The sequence below is a fragment of the Nerophis lumbriciformis genome, linkage group LG32 (genome assembly GCF_033978685.3).
Source record: "Nerophis lumbriciformis linkage group LG32, RoL_Nlum_v2.1, whole genome shotgun sequence".
NCBI lineage: Eukaryota > Metazoa > Chordata > Actinopteri > Syngnathiformes > Syngnathidae > Nerophis > Nerophis lumbriciformis.
The window spans coordinates 29638052-29650588 of NC_084579.2; positions in this window are offsets into that span (position 1 = coordinate 29638052).

The window sequence follows — 12537 nt, forward strand, 5'->3', positions numbered from 1 at the left end:
GTTTTTTTGTATTTGTTTCACAAACAGCCTCAACAATTGGAAACCAATATGAGGTAATAGAAGAAATTTAAAAATGTGATAAACATATTTTTGGCAGCATTGGACAAAGTCATGTTTAAGTTCACTTTTGCATCACATAGCACATAATTGTGGTGCAATCAATTAAGGAACTAAGGGGCCTCACTGGTTATTAAAGACAGGAGATGCACCAATATTAATAGTTATAATACTTATTATATTCATTATTATCATTATTAGTATCCACTAATGATAATCATATGTGTATCAGCAAATCTCAATACTTGTCTTAATGGGAAACTTGACAGATTTATAATTATATTCAAGTGAATAATGGCAGGTTGTGTGATTGTTAAAACTCACATTCTGGAAAATATAAATAAATAATACAACAACATTTTTTCAAAATTAAAACAACAGCATAATTTAGGGATTTTTTTTGTAGCTTTTAGCCCCGCTAAAAAGGCCAAATGATGCTACCGGTTCCAACGCATGATGAAAAACACTATTGATTAAACTAAGATGTATATATTGTGGTTTCTTATAGAGTGCACCATCTACTGTGCTTCCAGTTTATCACGTTGGGAAGACTGACACATGCGCAGAACGCCGGATATAATAAAGGTAACAATAACCAAATTAGGTCAATGATTAGGTTTTTGGGGGAATGTGAACATAATGAATGGGTGTATGTGGGGCGGTGATGTTAGGTCTAATGTGGTTTGGGGGCCCTCGGGAATCTAATGAGAAATAAGTAATATTATAGACCAAAATGGGGCCACAAACAAAATTCTGTATATAAACAAACAACATTTTCGTATCCCGATACATTAGAAATTATACAAAAATTGTTTGATTTTAGGAGTCCACTTTAGACAGGGGTCGGCAACCCAAAATGTTGAAAGAGCCATAATGGACCAAAAATACAAAAACAAATCTGTCTGGAGCCGCAAAAAATTAAAAGCCATATTACATATAGATAGTGTGTCATGGAATTAAGAGGACTTAAATGAAACTAAATGAGCTCAAATATAGCTACAAATGAGGCATAATGATGCGATATGTACATTTAGCTAGCCTAAATAGCATGTTAGCATCGATTAGCTTGCAGTCATGCAGTGACCAAATATGTCTGATTAGCACTCCACACAAGTCAATAACATCAACAAAACTCACCTTTCATGCACAACCTTAAAAGTTTGGTGGACAAAATGAGACAGAAAAAGAAGTGGCATAAAACACGTCCTAGAAAGTCGGAGAAAGTTATACATGTAAACAAACTACGGTGAGTTCAAGGACCGCCAAAATTAGTAGGACAAAACGGCGCTCGCCAAATACTCGAATCAGTGAAGCATGTTTAATATAAACAGTGTGCTTGGTAACAATTAGGGAGGTTTGTGTCATGTTTGTCCTCTTACAGAAACCATATTAAAACAAAAATATATTTTTTTCCCCTCATCTTTTTCCATTTTTCATAAATTTTTTGAAAAAGCTCCAGAGAGCCACTAGGGCGGCGCTAAAGAGCCGCATGCGGCTCTAGAGCCGCGGGTTGCCGACCCCTGACTTAAGACAAAAACACCAAATAAAGGCTCAGACGGTTTTTGCAGTTATTATTTTTAAAGCGTTTGAACTTTATAATATTGAAAATGTTTTAAATAATTTTTTATAATTTTCTAAATAACTGAATAACACTAGTATTTGTTTTTAAATATACATAACATGTGTTTAGCCTTTATAAAGAAAATATATGCATCATTGCAAATCCAAATTAACATGTCATATATATAATTGTCGCCCCCACCGCCACATATATAGTGGCAATCTAGTGGAAACCCTGTATATGCAAATATATGGGTATATATGTAAATATTGATATGTATATATATATATATGTGTGCGTGTATATATATGTATATAAATTTGTGTGTGTATATATGTACATATGTTTATTTGTATCTTTATATATGTATATGTGTATATATATATATATATAGATATGTATATATGTATACATATGTGTATATGTGTGTGTGTATGTTTGTACAAAACCCCAAATCAGTGAAGTTGGTACGTTGTGTAAATCGTAAATAAAAACAGAATACAATGATTTTCAAATCCTTTTCAACCTATATTCAATTGAAAAGACTGCAAAAACCAGATACTTAATGTTCGAACTGGTAAACTTTGTTATTTTTGCAAATATTAGCTCATTTGGAATTTGATGCCTGCAACATGTTTCAAAAAATCTGGCACAAGTGGCAAAATAGGTACATACAGGTTTTGGAGCAACATATGTTGCCATCCAAGCAACGTCTTTTTCCTGGACGCCCCTGATTATTTCAGCAAGACAATGCAAAGCCACATTCTGCACATGTTACAACAGCGTGGCTTCGTAGTAAAATAGCACGGGTACTAGACTGACTTGCCTGTAGTCCAGACCTGTCCTCCATTGAAAATCTGTGACGCATTATGAAGCGTCAAATACGACAACGAAGACCCCGGACATCAAGCAGGAATGGGAAAGAATTCCACCTGAAAAGCTTCAAAAATTGGTCTCCTCAGTTCCCAAACATTTACTGAGTGTTGTTAAAAGGAAAGGCCATGTAACACAGTGGTAAAAATGCCCCTGTGCCAACTTTTTTGCAATGTGTTACTGCCAATAAATTCTAAGTTAAAAATTATTTGCAAAAAAAAAAAAAAAAGTTTCTCAGTTCCAACATTAAATATCTTGTCTTTGCAGGCAATATAATTGACTATAAGTTGAAAAGGATTTGCAAATCATTGTATTCTGTTTTTATTTACGATTTACACAACGTGCCAACTTCACTGGTTTTGGGTTTTGTATATACATATGTATACGTGTATGTGTGTATATATGTATATATATATATATATATATATACAGGTAAAAGCCAGTAAATTAGAATATTTTGAAAAACTTGATTTATTTCAGTAATTGCATTCAAAAGGTGTAACTTGTACATTATATTTGTTCATTGCACACAGACTGATGCATTCAAATGTTTATTTCATTTAATTTTGATGATTTGAAGTGGCAACAAATGAAAATCCAAAATTCCGTGTGTCACAAAATTTGAATATTACTTAAGGCTAATACAAAAAAGGGATTTTTAGAAATGTTGGCCAACTGAAAAGTATGAAAATGAAAAATATGAGCATGTACAATACTCAATACTTGGTTGGAGCTCCTTTTGCCTCAATTACTGCGTTAATGCGGCGTGGCATGGAGTCGATGAGTTTCTGGCACTGCTCAGGTGTTATGAGAGCCCAGGTTGCTCTGATGGTGGCCTTCAACTCTTCTGCGTTTTTGGGTCTGGCATTCTGCATCTTCCTTTTCACAATACCCCACAGATTTTCTATGGGGCTAAGGTCAGGGGAGTTGGCGGGCCAATTTAGAACAGAAATACCATGGTCCGTAAACCAGGCACGGGTAGATTTTGCGCTGTGTGCAGGCGCCAAGTCCTGTTGGAACTTGAAATCTCCATCTCCATAGAGCAGGTCAGCAGCAGGAAGCATGAAGTGCTCTAAAACTTGCTGGTAGACGGCTGCGTTGACCCTGGATCTCAGGAAACAGAGTGGACTGACACCAGCAGATGACATGGCACCCCAAACCATCACCCAACCATGCAAATTTTGCATTTCCTTTGGAAATCGAGGTCCCAGAGTCTGGAGGAAGACAGGAGAGGCACATGATCCACGTTGCCTGAAGTCTAGTGTAAAGTTTCCACCATCAGTGATGGTTTGGGGTGCCATGTCATCTGCTGGTGTCGGTCCACTCTGTTTCCTGAGATCCAGGGTCAACGCAGCCGTCTACCAGCAAGTTTTAGAGCACTTCATGCTTCCTGCTGCTGACCTGCTCTATGGAGATGGAGATTTCAAGTTCCAACAGGACTTGGCGCCTGCACACAGTGCAAAATCTACCCGTGCCTGGTTTACGGACCATGGTATTTCTGTTCTAAATTGGCCCGCCAACTCCCCTGACCTTAGCCCCATAGAAAATCTGTGGGGTATTGTGAAAAGGAAGATGCAGAATGCCAGACCCAAAAACGCAGAAGAGTTGAAGGCCACTATCAGAGCAACCTGGGCTCTCATAACACCTGAGCAGTGCCAGAAACTCATCGACTCCATGCCACGCCGCATTAACGCAGTAATTGAGGCAAAAGGAGCTCCAACCAAGTATTGAGTATTGTACATGCTCATATTTTTAATTTTCATACTTTTCAGTTGGCCAACATTTCTAAAAATCCCTTTTTTGTTTTAGCCTTAAGTAATATTCTAATTTTGTGACACACGGAATTTTGGATTTTCATTTGTTGCCACTTCAAATCATCAAAATTAAATGAAATAAACATTTGAATGCATCAGTCTGTGTGCAATGAATAAATATAATGTACAAGTTACACCTTTTGAATGCAATTACTGAAATAAATCAAGTTTTTAAAAATATTCTAATTTACTGGCTTTTACCTGTATATATATACATATGTATACGTGTATGTGTGTATATATGTATATATATATATATATATATATATATATATATATATATATATATATATATATATATATATATATATATATATATATATGTGTATGTGTGTGTATGCATATGTATATACATGTATATGTATGTGTGCGTGTGTGTGTGTGTGTTGTCTGTTTATTTGTATTTTCTCTGCGATGAGGTGGCGACTTGTCCAGGGTGTACCCCGCCTTCTGCCCGAATACAGCTGAGATAGTCTCCAGCACCTCCCGCTACCGGATGGATGGATAGATGGAGGCCACTGTGATCATTGGGACCTTGAAGGCAGCAGATACTTTTCTGTTCTCTTCCCCAGATTTCTGCCTCAAGACAATCCTGTCTCAGAGATCTACATACAATTCCTGCAACTTTATTCTTGGTTTGTGCTCTGCCATACACTGTCAAGTATGGGACCTTATATATAGACAGGTGTGTGCCTTTCCAAATCATGTCCAGTCAACTGAATGTACCACAGTTGGAATGCATTTAAGGGTGATCCAGTTGACACAGGATGCACCTGACCTCACGTTTGAGCTTCATGGCAAAGGCCAATTAAAAAAATTCTTAAAAAAAAAAAAAATAATATCATTATGGCGTGTGTTCAATTTTGAAGACAAAAATGTATTTATTCGATTTTGGAACAAGGCTGTAACATAACAAAACGTGGAAAAAGTGAAGCGCTGTGAATACTTTCCAGATGCACTGTATGACAGCAGCGCTCTGTTGTTTGTGAGGACCTATGACACAAGTCAAATATCCTCAAGGTTTTTCATTTGTGTAGGTCTTCACAACAGCAGAGCACTACATTGTGCTGTTTCAAAAGCTTTCAGAGATCTACTGCAAAAGTCAGAAATGCTCCATATGACAAAAATGCTCTGCTACTAAAATATTAGTCATGGGCCTGGTCTGATGGAACAGTTGTACAGTTGAACAGCCCCACTCATGGTTGATAAAGGCATACGCAGTAGTACCTCAACTTACAGGCTTAATTGGTTTTGTGAGGAAGCCGTTAACTCAAAACGCTTGCATCTCAAATCAACATCTTCCAATGAAATAAATTGAAATCAATGTAATTGTTGCTCGCCCCCTCCTCCCCCAAAACGGATGATTTTAACATGTTGCATGCCTTTTAAAAATAAATACAAACTTTTAAACCAGCAATACAGTATTAAAAACATTACAATACAATGCACTACTAACAACTCCAATAGTTTTATGAAGAAATGTTATACAAAACCTAAAACCAGTGAAGTTGGCACGTTGTGTAAATAAATACAGAATACAATGATTTGCAAATCCTTTTCAACTTAAATTCAATTGAATAGACTGCAAAGACAAGATATTTAATGTTGGAACTGAGAAAATATTTTTCTTTTTGGGAAATAATCATTAACTTAGAATTTAATGGCAGCAACACATTGCCAGAAAAGTTGGCACAGGGGCATTTTTACCACATGGCCTTTTTTTTTTTAACAACACTCAGTGAACGTTTGGGAATTGAGGAAACCAATTTTTGAAGCTTTTCAGGTGGAATTATTTCCCATTCTTGCTTGATGTACAGCTTAAGTTGTTCAACAGTCCGGGGTTTCCGTTGTCGTATTTTAGGCTTAATATTACGCCACACATTTTCAATGGGAGACAGGTCTGGACTACAGGCAGGCCAGTCTAGTACCCGCACTCTTTTACTATGAAGCCACGTTGATGTAACACGTGGCTTGGCATTGTCTTGCTGAAATAAGCAGGGGTGTCCATGATAACGTTGCTTTGATGGCAACATATGTTGCTCCTTTCAGCATGTATGTACCTTTTAGCATTAATGGTGCCTTCACAGATGTGTAAGTGGGTATTAATACACCCCCATACCATGCTGGCTTTTGAACCTTGCGCCCATAACAATCCAGATGGTTATTTTCCTCTTTGTTCCGTAGGACACAACGTCCACAGTTTCCATAAACAATTTGAAATGTAAACTCATTAGACCACAGAACACTTTTACACTTTGCATCAGTCCATCTTAGATGAGCTCGGGCCCAGCGAAGCCGGCGGCGGTTCTTGGGTGTTGTTGATAAATGGCTTTCACTTTGCATAGTAGAGATTTAACTTGCACTTACAGATGTAGCGACAAACTGTAGTTACTGACAGTGGTTTTCTGAAGTTTTCTTGACCCCATGTGGTGATATCCTTTACACATTGATGTCGCTTTTTGATGCAGTACCGCCTGAGGGATCGAAGGTCCCTAACATCATTGCTTACGTGCAGTTATTTCTCCAGATTCTCTGAACCTTTTGATGATATTACGCACCGTAGATGGTGAAATTCCTAAATGTCCTATATGTGTTCTTATCTCACATGGGGATTGTGAATAATAGGCTAAATTAAAAGAAAACAAGTCCAGTTTCCCTTATGATAATTAGCTCTTATCTCAAAACACACTTACCTTGGGGCACTCTTATGTTGAGGTACCACTGTAGTATGAAACTTCTGCAGCTATAATTTGAAAAAATGAACAGCAATCATGTAATTGCATTATTCCTTTCAGCAGTGGTTCTTTAACTTTTTTTCACCAAGTACCACTGTAATGACCAACATTAGAATGCAGTAGCGTAGTAGGCCTAAGTATTAATTGGAAATAAGGCAGAGGTTTTATTTAACATGTATATTTCATATTTTTGGCCACTGTAACATTACACACAGTTTGAACAATGACACTGTGTTTGAATATTTGATTAAGTGATTCTTTGGTACACCACTATATGGAGCCTGCAGGTGTAGAGTTGTGTATAAAGAGAGTATGGCCAGGCGCCATGACTGCTACCAAGAACGTGTGTGGCTATGCCCGGATGCATGCAAGTGCTGTCATTTTGACATCAGTTTTTCTGACGAAATAAACCTAAAAAAAATCTATATCTACTGGGGCGGTATAGCTCGGTTGGTAGAGCGGCCATGCCAGCAACTTGAGGGTTGCAGGTTCGATCCCCGCTTCCGCCATCCTAGTCACTGCCGTTGTGTCCTTGGGCAAGACACTTTACCCACTTGCTCCCAGTGCCACCCACACTGCTTTAAATGTAACTTAGATATTGGGTTTCACTATGTAAAGCGCTTTGAGTCACTTGAGAAAAAGCGCTATATAAATGTAATTCACTTCACTTCACTTCACTGGTAGTTCTAAACATACTCCAGCTGATAAACCTACAATAAAAATGCTTTTACGTTGTGAAAGTATAATTAGTCACGTTATCGATGGTAAAATGCATTTTTAGACAATATGATTTGCCTGAGTGGCTCGGAGACCCTGAGAGTAACAAGCGGTAGGAAATTGATTGATGGATGGGCTAGAAAGGACTGATTATATAAAAATAAATAAAATTAAATTAAATTTTTTTTATTTTTTTTACTCGGGACTACGCGCAGGCCAGATTTTGGACACCGTCCATGTTTTTCACCCGATTCAAACCGTTCCAACTTCAAACTGCTCAGCCTATTCGGGAATCGCGGGCTTTCCCTTACCAAATTCCAAAAATTCCCAGATTTACAGGTTTTTATCGGGACATTTTCCCATTCAGAATGAATTGGCCACTTCCCAAACGTCCACCATTTCCACATTTTTCAACCGATTCAAACCATTCCACCTTCAGCACATTCCACCATCCTGGAAATGTAAACTGTTTTTTTCCAAGTTAAAAAAGATTCCAGGTTTTTCCAGAATTCCTGGTTTTCCAAAGCCCTTTTTCCACCCGTTTTTCTGGCGACTACTCCTCCCACATTTTTCAATTCACTTCAACTGTTCCACCGTCAAAACATTCCTCTCAATCAGAAAAAACCCCACATTTTTTTTAACTGCAAACATTCCCTTTTTCCAGAAATTCCAGGAATTCCATAATACCATTTCTCAATTCAACATGTTACTGTCAGGACGTGGACTTTCGGGTGTTTGTTTTCCCGAGATGCAAGTAAAGTTGGAGTGGACATGGCGTGAAGGTAAAGACATCATTTATTTTAACACTAACAAAATGAACAAACAAAAAGCGCGCACAAGGCGGAAGAACAAACTTGGCTTTGAAAACAATAAACTAGCACTTGGGCAAAAGCTATGAACATGAAAACGAAAACACGTACTGAGACATAAAAATAGACAAAACTCACTTGGCATGGAACTATGGTAACATGGGTAGCAGAAGTCATCAGAGGTAAACAGGGGTAACAGAGTTAAATGTCGCCAGGACGACCAACAGAAAAAGAAAGGCTTAAATAACAGTGACATGATTAACAACAGGTGCATGAGTGAAAATGTGAACCAGGTGAAACTAATGGTTGCTATGGTGACAAAGCAAGGGAGTGAAAACAGGAACTAAAAAGAGTCCAAAAACCAAACAGAACATAACTTAAACAAAACATGATCACAGAACATGACAGTTACTACTTCAACATTTCTCGACCGATTTGAAAAATTGCAACACCAAGCATTTCAACTCATTCAGACCATTCAAGTTTTTTTTTACCATTTTCCCAAAAATTCCTAATTTTCCCGAAATTCCCTAATACCATTTACTACTTCAACATTTCTTGACCGATTTAAACAATTCCAACACCAACCAATTCAGCTCATCCAGGACATTCATGCTCCTAATATATATATATTTTTAAATCCCACTTTTCCCCAAATTTCCAGGAATTTCCCATTGAAATGAATGGGACATTTTTCCAAGTTGCACAATTCCCACATTTTTTAACCTATTCAAACCATTCCAATATTAACCCATTCCACTCATCCTGGACATTCAAACTACGGTAACACTTTCCCAAGTTCCAAACCAAGTTCCGGCTTTCCCGGCAATTCAAACTCTTCGGGGCGGCGTGGCTCAGTTGGTACAGTAGCTGTGCGAGCAACCTGAAGGTTGCAGGTTCGATCCCCGCTTCTGCCCTCCTAGTCACTGCCGTTGTGTCCTTGGGCAAGACACTTTACCCACATGCTCCCAGTGGCCACCCACACTGGTTTAAATGTAAGTCAGATAATGGGTTTCATTATGTAAAGCGCTTTGAGTCACTCGAGAAAAGCGCTATATAAATATAATTCACTTCACTTCAACATTCAAACTATTCTTACATTCATACAACATTCTGTCAGCATTCCAGTTCAACTTCAGCATTGGAGCGTTCACACGCAATTCTTTCAGCAATTGCCTCTTCTAGCTCCAAAAGTTTTCTACACCAAAATTCATCTATTTATTCAACTTCTTCTTCTTCTCCAGATTTTGGCGATCTCTACCGTCAAACCGTTCCAACCTCAAACTGCTCAGCCTATTCGGGAATCGCGGGCTTTCCCTTACCAAATTCCAAAAATTCCCAGATTTCCAGGTTTTTATCGGGACATTTTCCCATTCAAAATGAATTGGCCACTTCCCAAACTTCCACCATTTCCACATTTTTCAACCGATTCAAACCATTCCACCTTCAACACATTCCACCATCCTGGAAATTTAAACTACTTTTTTTCCCGAGTTCAAAAAAATTCCAGGTTATTCCAGAATTCCTGGTTTTCCAAAGCCTTATTTCCACCCTGTTTTCTGGCGACTAATCCTCCCACATTTTTCAACTCACTTCAACCGTTCCACCATCAAAACATTCCTCTTAATCAGGACAAAAAACGAAAACGTTGGGGTTTTTTTTAACTGGAAAAATTCCCGAAAATTCCAGCAATTCCGTCATACCATTTCTCAATTCAACATGTTACTACTTCAACATGTCTTGACCGATTTGAAAAATTCCAATACCAACCATTTCAACTCATTCAGACCATTCCAATTTGTTTTTACCATTTTCCAAAAAATTCAGATTTTCCCGAAATTCCCTAATACCATTTACTACTTCAACATTTCTTGACCGATTTAAACAATTTCAACACCAACCAATTCAACTCATCCAGGACATTCATGCTCCTAATATATATATTTTTTAAATCCCACTTTTCCCCAAATTTCCAGGAATTTCCCATTGAAACGAATGGGACATTTTTCCAAGTTGCACAATTCCCACATTTTCAACCTATTCAAACCATTCCAACATTAACCCATTCCACTCATCCTGGACATTCAAACTAACACTTTCCCAAACTCCAAACCAAATCCCGGCTTTCCCGGCAATTCAAACTCTTCGGGGCAGCGTGGCTCAGTTGGTACAGCGGCTGTGCAAGCAACTTGGGGGTTGCAGGTTCGATCCCCGCTTCTGCCCTCCTAGTCACTGCCGTTGTGTCCTTGGGCAAGACACTTTACCCACAAGCTCCCAGTGGCCACCCACACTGGTTTAAATGTAACTCAGATAATGGGTTTCACTACACTGTAAAAAAAAAATTCTGTAAAAAAACAGTCATCTACTGGCAGCTACGGCTGCCAAACGAAAACCATAAAATTAAAGTAAAACATTGTAAACCAAATAATGATCAAAAACATTATATTTACAGAAATTTTCATGAAACGTTTTGCGGAAAAATATCGTAATTTTACAGATTTTTACTAAACTATTAAGATCAACCACCTTTAATAAAGTGACGATGCAAACAGTTCTGCAGAAAAATACCTTTATTCTACAGAGTTTTTCCAAATTATTACGATCAAACGCCTTTAATGAAGTGACAATGCTGGCAGTTCCACAGAAAAATACCATTATTTTACAGATTTTTTCTGAATTGTTAAGATCAACCACCTTTAATAAAGTTCTGCAGAAAAATACCTTTAGATCAGTGGTTCTTAACCTTGTTGGAGGTACCGAACCCCACCAGTTTCGTGCATCCCTTCTTTAGTGAAAAATAAAATGTTTTTGTTTTTTTTCAAATTCAAGACAAAGTTATATGTTTTTTTACACAAAATGAACCGTACATGAACATCACCTTGTTCAAAGAACAAAACCAACACAGTGCATGAACTCACAACAAATGACACACCTGCAAATCAGATGGAAAATTAAAGGGAACATTCTTTGGGGGTATCCATAATACGCCGATAGGAAGAAGTTTTTATTTACACTATGAGTCGCTGCGCCGAACCCCTGAGGCCGACTCACCGAACCCCTAGGGTTCGATCGAACCCAGGTTAAGAACCACCGCTTTAGATTGTTAGTATGGACATAGACTTTTATATAACAAGCTACATATTTAATGAAAGATAATTACTGTAATTTTATATGAATTTGAAAGTCCATCCATCCATCCATCCATTTTCTACCGCTTATTCCCTTCGGGGTCGCGAGGGGCGCTGGAGCCTATCTCAGCTACAATCGGGTGGAAGGCGGGGTACACCCTGGACAAGTCACCACTTCATCGCAGGGCCAACACAGATAGACAGACAACATTTACACTCACATTCACACACTAGGGCCAATTTAGTGTTGCCAATCAACTTATCCCCAGGTGCATGTCTTTGGAGGTGGGAGGAAGCCGGAGTACCCGGAGGGAACCCACGCAGTCACGGAGAGAACATGCAAACTCCACACAGAAAGATCCCGAACCCGGGATTGAACCCAGGACTACTCAGGACTTTCGTATTGTGAAGCAGACGCAGTAACCCCTCTACCACCGTGCTGAAAGTAATTTAAGAAAACAGAAAATGCTATGTATAATTAATTTGGTATTTTTCTGTAAAAAAAAAATAGAAATATACATAGTTTGTCATTACTGGCATATCACTTAAAATAACAGGCGGATTGTTTATTTACAGATAATGTCTTCAATTCTACAGTTTTATAAACCATTTAAAAAAATAGAGTGAGTAAATTAACCATAAAAATAGGATTTTTTTTACAATGTAAAGCACTTTGAGTCACTAGAGAAAAGCGCTATATAAATATAATTCACTTCACTTCAACATTCAAACTATTCTTACATTCATACTACATTCTATCAGCATTGGAGCATTCACACGCAATTCCTTCAGCGTGCCTCTTTTAGTTGTGTGTGTTTTTTAATGGGTCTGTTTTAGTTTAGT